Genomic DNA, 12270 nt, shown 5'->3' with positions numbered 1-12270 from the left:
TAGCTGTTTGCCACCACTTTTTGTTATTTTTAATTGTATTATGCACTGCGCTCGTTACTAGAGACACAGGTGTTGTTTTAATTATTTACGCAAATAATGCATAGTTAATATTTCCATAAGAGTGTGGTTTAAATATCAGAATAATCCTCTTGGTCTCGGCCAAGGACATTATGTTTACCATGTTCTTTAGTAAATGTTTGGTAAAAGATTTTCTCTTGTTGAGAAATTTGAATATTCCAGAATGGAAAACTTACAATGTCATATCAGTTTTAGAAAATGCTAAAATGCGACCTATGTCAAGTAGAGGACTGTATAATCTTGTTATCTAGAAATTAATCATTCGAGCTTTAAAATCCTGAAGTAGAATCATTTGTATTGTATTGTTTTTACCTTGATTTGGTTTGAAAACTGTATTCACATTAACTTTTCACTTGAAGTACAAAGTGATCATAATAATATTATTGGACAGAGACATTAACTTGTGATGATAGTGAATTTAAATAAGGACACCTTAGATTATGTTACTGTGATTCACCAAAATACTGCTGTCACATCACCGCGTCACACGCCACTATAGGGATATTAACAATTTAAGTGCTTGACCTTATTTCAACCACCACTGGAATTTAATTAGAACTTTATTCCTAGAACAGTATTTACTATTTTGAGCTTTGATTAGGAATACTGTAAATACTTTTGACATTTTCACTTAAAAATAATGAAAGTGTTATTTCCATTAATAATCATAGCATCTGTCTTGAGTTGGTAGCAGACACGATATCAGATTAGAAGACAAACCTTGTCTAATATTCAATAATATATCCACCTGCGAATCACCTGGAAAATAAACATAGACTCCAACAAAATATATATTTTTGTGAGCCTTATAATAAGATAATCTTTCGATAGTATCAGCATAATTCACTTATGGTTTATGCCTGGACAAATGTATGTAAATGAACCCCTGGATATAACAATTTGTAAAGTGACTAATTTAGAAAGACTATGTTCTCCAAAATCTAAGAGTGACTAAATACCAAAGGACCTTAATATATCACATCGTTATTATCTTTGAAACCTTTCTGTTCTGTATTAAATACTTGTAATGGAAAGTGGTTGCCGAAAGATCACAAGGCAATTATGTTAGATCTGTACGACAAATTTATTAACGAAACACTACGTTGATTCTACTTGATGACCAGGGGAATTTTGATCATGTAAAACGGAAACCAGCTAATATAACCAAGCCAGTCTTTCATCTCATACATTCTGAAATATCAGCATGAGTGAGTGTCCAATAGTTCATCTGTTTTAAACGACCATCGCAAAAATGTTCAGTTTTGATGTTACGAAATATCGTACCTCCTTGCAGTTGCAGCAGTTTAAAAATATTCACCGGTTTCCAATACATATTTTAAGATACTGCGATCCTAAAGAATGACGAATGCAAAGTTGAGAAAAGATCATAGCTTGTAGAAAATATAGTCGTATCTTTACAACGTCTATGCAGTTCTAGGAATATTTGTATAATGAAACACAAAATAACGTGAATATAAGTTACATTTCCCCTTGGACAACTTTTGTGTTTATGTTGAAATCCGCATGTGGGCGTTTTGTTAAACATAAATATAAACGGATGTGAACAAAATGTGACATGATGAAGACAGTTCATAAATTTTGTTTACTTTGATGCATATCTCTTCCATCATCCCACGCATACAGGATTACCTTTACTTTAAATGCATCTATTTCTTTGGAATGATTGTTATTCAATCTAAGCTACTCGAGAATATAATGTCATCTAATTGAGTACATACTAATTACACATGCAAAATAGTACAAAGTCCGTTGGCCGACTGTAGATAAAGATTCATTGCAAACTGACCTCGCAATACGGTGGAAAATAGCTCCGTTTACAGTTAATTAGGCATTCTCGTATAGACAGAATCTAGACAGCGAAGAGGGTATTTAATGACCCTTTCTGTCAAAGCTCAAGGATTGTAGCTATTTGAGTATTGAAGTGTCGGGATCGAGAAGCAGGTCGAACAGACACACAAAACATGCAGGTCGAACTCACTCACATATATATCACAGAAAGAAATTATTCCAAAACCTTTGATTGTCTCATTTCATAATCATGGTGGAATAGAACTAACACTGCGTCAGAAACTATACTTTAGGCCTTTGCAATATAGTTTGTTTTGAAAGTCACAAACTATAGTTACACTGACAAGACCGATTTAGGTGAGTCACTGGGATTCGCTGGAATCCGCAAAGTTGTGCGAAGCAATATTTTTAAGAAACCCCAATGTTTCTAATTCGCATGCCAATTTTCGTTTTATATATTTTCTCGGAAGTTCTTAATTTTTCATGGAATTGACCTAATTTGTTGCAACTACCACAATAATACTTGTTTGAAGTTTTTGCATAAGCATGATAATATTTTGCCGACTAAAATGGTTCTCACTTTAACGCTACGTTTACTGTTATACTCAGTAAGGATCCAATCTAGGACGTGGAGGAGCACAATTAGGCGCACAAAATCCAACACTCAGTCTCTCACTTGTACCTCATTGTACATTCTGCGTACCTCTAATCAGGTTTGCAACGATTCTTTTTTAATTTCAAATCAGCGGTACCGTACCATTCAAAAGAGCTTATTAAATTTCTTATTGGGTCATGTGACAAAGTGTTCAAGCACCTGACAAATATATCCTATAGATTATAGAAAAATAGAATCTTAATTATTCAAACCGACGCGTAAAAGCCATCCTTCAAAGAAAAGGTGATTTTACACAACATATGCGTTTGAATTGTACACCACCCTGGTGAATGGAATATCAATATATAGTATTAAAATTATATAAATTAAGTACCAAAATGATGCAATAGTTATATGTACGTGCCTGGACAAAGCACCATTAACTAGCGGGGCAAAAGTCCTTTTAGCGGAGATGAAGAATCAACCGAGTATAATTGTTAGCATGGAAAGAATGCGTTAACACTAGATTTAGACTGCTAGATAACACATGTTCTGTTCTTATTTGTATTCTAATTGTGTTATCCTGATATATTATTATATACGAATTTATAGCTTTAAGTGTGTGTTATTTAATCAGTGCCGAATACATGTTCGCCAGATATCAGTCTTACTGCTTACATTGTGCTTGATTACCTTGTTTAAATTAAACTCTGACAACTCAGACATTGCTTACGTTTTATATTTGTCATTGTGTTTATTTTCGTTCTGACAAGTGAACAGTTATTTTAGGAACGATAAATATTATCCAGTGCAATCGCATAATTATCATTCGAAGAATCGGTTGTTATCTTTGTTAGAATATCGCGACTTGAAACAAGTCACAGAGCATATTATACTGTAAACAGGGTTAGGACAAATGCTATTGAAATACAATACATAGATCTCGAATGACGTCAACATCAGCCATATTAGTGACATGCTGGCAGATTAATTGTTGAGTTTTTGGAAGTTTAAATAAATTCATTGAATCTCAAGACACTGTTACAAACATACATACACAAACAAAACTCAAATCAGGTGTTCTGTTAGTACCTACAGTTGCAATTCATAAGTTTATTTTGATTCAGTGTGCCTTGTTCAAAATGGTCAACGTTGCAGGTCACATATAGAAAAACTGCCGCATTGCCCATCGTCCAGGTAAAATGGGCAAAATAGTGTCTGCTAGTGATCTTATCGGGAATCATATATACCTTAATTTTCCTTATAGCTGTAGAGATTTCTTGACCTAACAATTATGGTTGTGTTGTTTCTAGTACGTGAAAAATCGGCAGGAATGTTGCCTAGTATTTCAATTTTGAATGTGCCGTTCATCTATTATAAAAAACAATTATTGATGTCGTTTCTTTATGGGCTTAAAGTCTAGCACACGATATGCTATGCATTGCGGCCTGTATAAGTGGTGGAGAAAGAACCCGAGAAAACTCACATGTCCGCATTGGCTGAGCACCAAATTCAAAGCCAAGCGGACAGAAGTGAGATGGCATTGGTAAAGTCTAGCGCTTTAGACATTTCGCCCCCAACACCACCACCACCTCCCTGTCGGGGCTCCCGATGGAGCAGTTAACAGTGACAAACGAGGTCACGGCTGAATCGAAGCGATTGAAGATTTCTCTCAATAGTGATATACTGTTAATTTATCAGGGCATTACTAGTTTTATGTTGGTTCAAGTGGTCGTCTTGTTTGAAGAGCAGAGCTTTACCTTTTATGTGATCAAACTTAATCTTCGTGTAATATTGTACGCTGGTTCCGCTCGCATAAACTGTCAACATAAGGTGTGTTTGGAATATACTATTAATTAAAGGTTTTAATGTACGAACAAACAGTCTATTACGCCAACTTTTTCTTTCGTTACTTAAGTCTGGAAAAAAATAGTACCGCGACGCTCTTTTTTATTTTTTTTTATTTTGATTAACATCGATTAGACAGATACCTTCTGTAATAACTACATCCAACCGAATTCACTGCAGTACCTACTTATTTTCTTTTAATCGCTCTGCAAGTCTATGAGTTTATGAAGCAACTTCTTCTAATCAAATCGACTGACTCTTTTTCCTTTGAGTATCCTTCGGCCATTTCAAATATGTTTGATATAATTTTTAGCGTCATTAGGCAACTTGGATACAAGATGAAATAGATTTCCCTTGCATCGTTTACACGAAAAAGATATTATATATTCTTCATCGGCAAGTATCGGGATACGTGTCAAAAGTTTTCTCAAGAGCTTTTAAAGCTGAATATCTACCTCTAATAGAATAATATACCGCTAAGGTGACCCAAGTGCTTAAAGCGTCTGACTGGGATGCGGGAGGTCGCAGTTTCGAACCCCGGCCAAGTCACACCAAAGAATTAAATAATGGTGCTAGCAGCTGCCTCGCTAGGCGCTTATCATTAAGAGGTTAGCGTTAGGACTGGTCGGCCTGGTATCAGGATAATGTGAAGGGTGGGACATGATGATACATTTCTGCGGCATCATGTCCCAGTGCTTCATCAAGGCTATAAACTGCCACACTAGATACATCGTAGCGATATGACTGGAAAATTGTTAAAGCTACGTTAGAAATCAAAATCAAAGACACACACACACACTGATAAAATATGATGGACCCTGTGGTATTATGTTTGCACTTACACCGAGTCTGTTGGTGTCGCTTATTTTCATTATGTTCTTTTGTAGACAGTTCTTACAAGACACCAAGCCTTTTGGTAATCACGAATTGACGTTTTTATAATTGATCAATTTTATATTATCGTAAGGGTGAATACATTTGCGCCCAAACCACTGTGGATGGGTAATGTCTACATTATTCTATGCATGCACTTTATGTTGGTAAATGCTCTAGATTATATTCTGTAATATTTGTTTGCGTGTTAGATGTACAGTCAACATTGCATATTTACATCTGCCAAATATTGTTTCTAAATATGATATATTTGATATTAGAATACTGATAATTTATATCTTCAAACTCCATGTGCACATGGTAACTTTCAGTACGTGAATGTTTTAACTGAATAATATTGAACAGAGTTATAAAATGAAATATTTCATTTGCAAAGAAACTATTTTGAGTTGTAATGACACACATCAGAATGTCAACACTCGTATTGTTGAAACTGCATATATTCTCATTCGGAAGACACAACTTTCTGTTCATATAGGCAGCTGAAAAGATAAAACCTAGAATGTGCATATGCACACAACGAAAACGCAATATATAATATTACAAATGAGAATATGCATCACAGAACAATTCTGCAATTCAGACAGTGTGATACAGGATATAATTTTGAGCATATAATTCTTATAATAATTGACAATGCATATGTAAAATTAAGCTACATGTACATGCATAGACTTAAAGTTTTGCACCGTGGTACCGTAATATTTCTGAACAAACCGCGATACGAAGCAGCAAGGTATACTGCAACTATATTAGGAACTAACAATTTAATGTTTTGAGGCCAGTGTCCTGGCACAATCTTAAATAGAAAACTGCTGATGTCCATATTTGTAAAACAGAATCGAAGCTAAGATGATTGAACTTTATATACAATACCCTCCTTCAATTTCATAGGCTGATTATATAAATTTTAGCGACTTATGAGAGCGTCGCCATGTTTGAGATGAATTAATATGTCGCAGTACATTACATTTTTGTCATATAGTACACTACTTGATTTTATATGACCACAAAGTAACTACGATTCGGCAATGCAACACAGAGGGCATGTCACTGTTGTCAAGGGATTAAGGGTTAATTTCAGCAAAAGTTAGCTTCCATGTTGTGAATGTAAAACAGATGCTATTCATTTGTTTCTAACAAAGTTCTCGTTTTTGTTGCTGGAGTTATGACGTTTGCAGGCAATTAAGCATCATATGGCAAGATGAGAAATCTGATGTATTCCCATATGAAAATATAGGTATAAACATACGATTTATTTCATCAACAAGTTTCTATCTTTCACACTTATGTTTAAAATAAAATGGGTTATGAACACTGAACATGAGTATCGTCCTCAAACTGGCGCCATATTTCATAAAGAAGCAGTGTGTTAATAATAATAATAATAATAATAATAACAATAATAATAATAATAATAATAATAATAACAATAATAATAATAATAATAATAATAACAATAATAATAATAATAATAATAATAACAACAATAATAATAATAATAACAATAATAATAATAATAATAATAACAATAATAACAATAATAATAATAACAATAATAGTGTATATGAGATATCTTACTGAACTTAAAAACAGAATTGGATAAGGAATACATCTCTTGCTATGAAGTACTAAACTGGGCAGTCGTTCGTACGGGTGGACAGAATTATAAAATGAAAAAGGTCTGTGTACCCAATATTTGTTTATTTTGGGTTTTTTGTGTGAGACTGCACTACCATAGATCTAAGTATTTATAGGGAATTAAACTCGGGGTAAAATCTCATATAATTGTTTTAATTTCTTTAGAGAATTAACTCATTATTTGTCATCCAGAATATCTTTAGATCGATACAAAATGATGTGTTAACCGTATTTAATTACTGACTTCACACTATTTACTAATTGGTCCTATAATCATAGGACTCATAACATATATTCAGTACAAACGTCTTGAACATATTCATAGTCCCTTGTGGTGATTAACAATCGATCGGTATGTTTTGGTGATTCTAGCCACTAGATAAATATGGAGTATATACATGCACGAATGAGGATAATCGGTTTATGCGAACCACGTACACAATTGGCATAACTCAATATCGTTCATCAAAATTTTGTTTATCTTAAAGTTTTTTGTGTCTTCCATTGAATGTTAATAAAGATATTTATGGTTATCTAGGCATTTTAGGGAAAACCTAAAGAACTGAGTGAAGATGAACTTACTGAGGAAAGAATGAGTTTCCGGGAAAGGCTTAAGACTGTTTCTGTTTCGATGTACCTTCCCTCAAGCGACTAAATCGGCTAGGTCGTCCTTGCTTGAATTCACGAGAGACATGGCCTGGGAGATATTGGAGAACTTTTCTCTCCCACTTGTGTAGCAAACGGAACAAGTTTCCGTCAATATATACGCTGTGATCAACGTTTGCTGACGGCCGTATTACCATGGTAAATTGGACGACGGTTATGCAGATCAGGATTAAGATAGCAGTGGAGAGGCTTTTACTGCTGAATGCGTTCTTGTAACAGCTTTCCAATTCCATTGTCCTGCCAAAAAGGAAACAAATTATGAAAGTTCTCTCAAATGACGAGAGAGAGAGAGAGAGAGAGAGAGAGAGAGAGAGAGAGAGAAGATGAAAAAGTTCTCTTAAATGACGTGGGAGAGCGAGAGGGAGGAGGTTGAAGAAGTTCTCTCGAATGACGAGAGAGAGAGAGACAGACAGACAGACAGAGAGGGAGAGAGAGGGGAGATGGGAACAAGTTCTCTTAAATGACGAGAGAGAGAGCGAGAGAGAGGAGGTGGAAGAAGTTCTCTCAAGTGACTTGAGAGAGAAAAGGAAGATGGAAGAGCATGGAACAAGAGCTGAGCACCATGCAGCGAGAAATGGATACACAGAAAGACGAACAGGACCAGAGAGATAATAACTTGAAAATATATTTACAAGCGTGATAGTATTGACGGGTAAGTTAAGCTTTAATTGTTCTAGTTAACTCTGCCCTATTTGGCCTTAGATTTACTTTTAAAATAAGAGTTTTTTCTGTTATATTCTGCTCGTATTGGTAATAGATGTTTTATATGTACTACGTACCTGACAGTATCGGGTTGTTTAAACCTCCACAAGTAACTTGTATTCCACAGGTGAGCGTTGTCAAGTGGAATATTGGCGTCATTTTTGCTGGGCGGATCGTGTAATTGAGTGCTGCTCTCTTTGGCGGCTACAAGACAAAAGGAATAAACGTGATAGGAAAAACACTAACATACTTTTTTAAAAAAAAGTTGATTATTTGTTTTTATTTGAAGACTTTAAATGGCATAAGATCATTCAGACTGAACCAAAATCGTAGAACAGAGAATAAATAAACCTTGTCACGAATAACTCCAACAAACAAAATCCTACCATTACGCGTGGACATTCTGAAACACTTAACCCGTTGTAACAATCAAAGCCCAATTTGACCATTTTTCAGGTAGAGTCACAATCGATTGTTTAAGCTTTACATATAAAAGTAGTTTTACCTTATTGGCGCTGGCTTTGGAGCATATATTCACCGAGCAAGAACGTAGTTTCTTAATTCCGAACGTCTGAAAGATGGAACACAAAATGTAGTCCAAAAAATTATTTGTAAGAAAAAAGAAGATGCAAGAGGAGTAACAAGAAAAAAAGTGTGACAGGCGGAGAAACGAGTTAGACTAATTTCTCTTGTAATAAATATGATATTGTAGGTAGGAGATTCATAGCTTATTTGCATAATAAACTCGGACGCTAAAACCACCACGATTTCTTTATTATTGCCTTTTTTGCCGCCGATTTCTATAATTCTTCTTGTACTCGTGCATACAGTCTGTGTTGAAACTCACAAACCTCCAGTATTACGGGGCGCATCCTGAAACACTTTGAATAAGTACCTTTGGCGCGCTCCTCCCCAATCCCATCTCTTTTTATCTTCTAGTCAGATAAGGCAAATCTGCGCAGGGTTAGACAGTCAATACGATTAATGAGCAGTGAATCATTTTTGGAAACGGATAATGACGCTAATGTTAACACAATCAGTAATACTGGAGAAAGTGCGCGCGCAGGTGAAGGCAACAACGGGAAATTGAACTCGGAATGTATACCTAATGATGACTCAGAGTTGAAAAAAGTATACTAAGATGCAAGAAATTGACGGCAGAACCTGGAGACCTGAGTAGGAAAAGCAATCCCCTTAGTTGAAAACAGCGTTATCAGACGGTAAATTAAAACATCTTGTGCCTGGTGCAAACGTGCTGTTAAGCAAACTCCTTTGGCTTGAAATGGAAATACTACCAATCTGTAGCTCTCCAATTTAATCCAGACAGCTGATGGTTGCCTTCTTACTCAGACAAGGACATAACATGCTGTATTGTGTTGAGAACACTCTATAGATTATGAGTGTGAACAATAATGCCTGTAAAGTAATACTATCCCCTTAACTGACACAGTAAATGCATTAATCAGTATATTCGAGTAAAGCCATATACTTGAAGATTTGGATCACCATAATGCCATACATACATTGGTAAAGTCACAAAAATGAACAAGTGACGAAATAAGTCATTATAAAGAAAAAAAATAGATAGCAGATTGTACAGTGGAGTATGATATACAACAGCTGTGGACAGATCCTGAGACTCGATCATAATATGAATCTGATTTAGGCACTCTCTCTGCACATTCAACCTAACTGATTCTAGCTGATTATTTGAACTGTTTACCTCAGCAAGAGAAACAAAATAAATATACATTATTTTGACAAAAACATTTTCTTTTCATTTCATTGTGCAGGTGGACACCTTTGACGTTAACAACATTATAACAAATACCATGCAATCGGGTTTTGTGTTTTCTTTTAAATCAAGCCAGATACAATGATTCTCAAAGTAAACATTAACATTCAGTTTACTAATTTTAGTGTGCTTGTCAGGAACCATTTACGGCTGTGTTCAGATATAATTTGAGATTAATCGGTTTATATAAACGAATCATTTTAACTACAAAGCGCACATTGACTTTTTGGACTACGCCACTACTTCGGGAGTATTGTGAATTCATTCGAAGTCATAACGGACGATATCATTGTGATACATCAAAACTATTGGTACATTAATAAACACTCAAGAATGATGACCCATCAGCACATTAAAGAATATTGGTACATCAGCACATTCAAAATTATTCTAATTCATTCGGGACATTATATACATTTGGATTTGTGATTGAACATTTAGGATTATTTGGGATTAGTTCATAATTCTGTAAGTGTGCTTTGAATTTGCACTTTCAATTGTAGGTAAAAAAAATAGTATCTTGCATTTTACTAATCTTGCTGGCATCGCTTCTTTCATTTACATAATTTAAGACCCTAGAGTCGAAACACTAGATAAGTACCGTCAGAGCAAAAGTTATAAATCTTTTACACAACGTTCCTCCACACATTTGTTATTTTGCAAGTATGCAGTAATGCGGATTTGCTGTACATGCTTATTAGTTCCTGTTTGGTGTTATAACAATATTGTGTGTGAATGTTCCTTAATTATCTCACTTACATGTTTCGCTGGTTGTAATAATAATAATAATAATAACAACAATAATAATGTATGCATTAATATAAACTACCGGCCCATATTACAAAAAAGTAAATATATAGTACGCCATGTGGTGTTCAACATGATTAAACACACATAATTTCCTAAGAATAATTAGTGCATACTATTATAAAGGAGATAATATTCCTTAGTATATCCTTCATCATTCGTTTGAGGTCTAAGCCGAAAAGCCGAATTGATACAGTAAGAAAGATTTCTTATAATTAATATATTACTTTGACTCGTGAGTGAATCACATTTTTCTACAGAAGGACAGAGGTAACAATTTTCATTAAAGTATTTCTTAAGCTGGACAAACACAAAAACAAAATGGAATTTATCCTCTAAAAAAGAAATATTATTTCTCCGGCATAAATGACAAAACATATTATTGTTTTTAATTATACTATGCCTAGCCGCTTCTAACTTCGGCATATGCGCTGAGCACCTATATTTAGTAAGTAACTTCCTAAAAGGTTCTGATTATTCACATGATGGGTCATCTTCTAGTGACCTATATTATGCCCATAATCGCTAATTGTATGATTCAGTCCGATGATGTCCTGTATCTTCCGTGTCTTGGAGACTGAGCAGTGTGCATTAAAAGCATCAATGAGTGCCGAATAATTGGATTCACTGTGAGCTTTTTAAAAGTTGCACTTCCATTGGCTAATTCAAATTTAACCAGAACATGGCATTAACCAGTCGCTGTCGGGCATCCATCCAGGACAGTGGAGATCTGATTTTAATCAGATTGTAACTTTGGTAGCACAGGTGGCATGATATGATTCATCTAATCTTTTCAACATTACGTAGCATTTGAGGGTAGTGAGTTGAATGCATCCACACAACCTTTAGCCACTATTTAATACATCTTAAACAATACGAGAATAAAATTGGTATCTTCCACACTATCCTAACATAATCGCGTTATTTGTAGTTTTAGGACAACCTATATACTGTTTGCAAAAGATCTATTGATAATTTTAATATATCTACTTTATTCATATTCCCGCATTTCCTACCCATAGCAAGCAATCGATTTTATCACAGGATCAACAACTTTAACAGCACACTCTACACTAAAACGGACAAATCGTTCTTGATTATTCAAAGTCCTTGAAGTTTATTTCTTTGCCTGCGCCGATAAGATCTATTTAGCTTTAGTCCAAAAAATACATTTTGGTGAGAAAATTAGACATATAATTATGGCAAGCCACAAACTCAACACGTTTAACTTTGGAAAACCAAACCTCCTTTTGTTTGACATATCCATCATTTCTCATCTCTTGCATTCGAACTTCAGCTGTGTAATCAAATCATTGGCGTGTTTCACTGTTTGCAATCAGTCACATTCATTATACATAATCAACCACATTATCAAAGTAAGTATTGTTTTTTAATGAGGAGATAAATATAAATGTTCATTGCTCATTCATGTATA

Source organism: Sinohyriopsis cumingii, chromosome 5 (assembly GCF_028554795.1).
Source record: "Sinohyriopsis cumingii isolate HCF-2022 chromosome 5, ASM2855479v2, whole genome shotgun sequence".
Classification (NCBI taxonomy): domain Eukaryota; kingdom Metazoa; phylum Mollusca; class Bivalvia; order Unionida; family Unionidae; genus Sinohyriopsis; species Sinohyriopsis cumingii.
Note: the sequence above shows the minus strand (reverse complement) of the source record.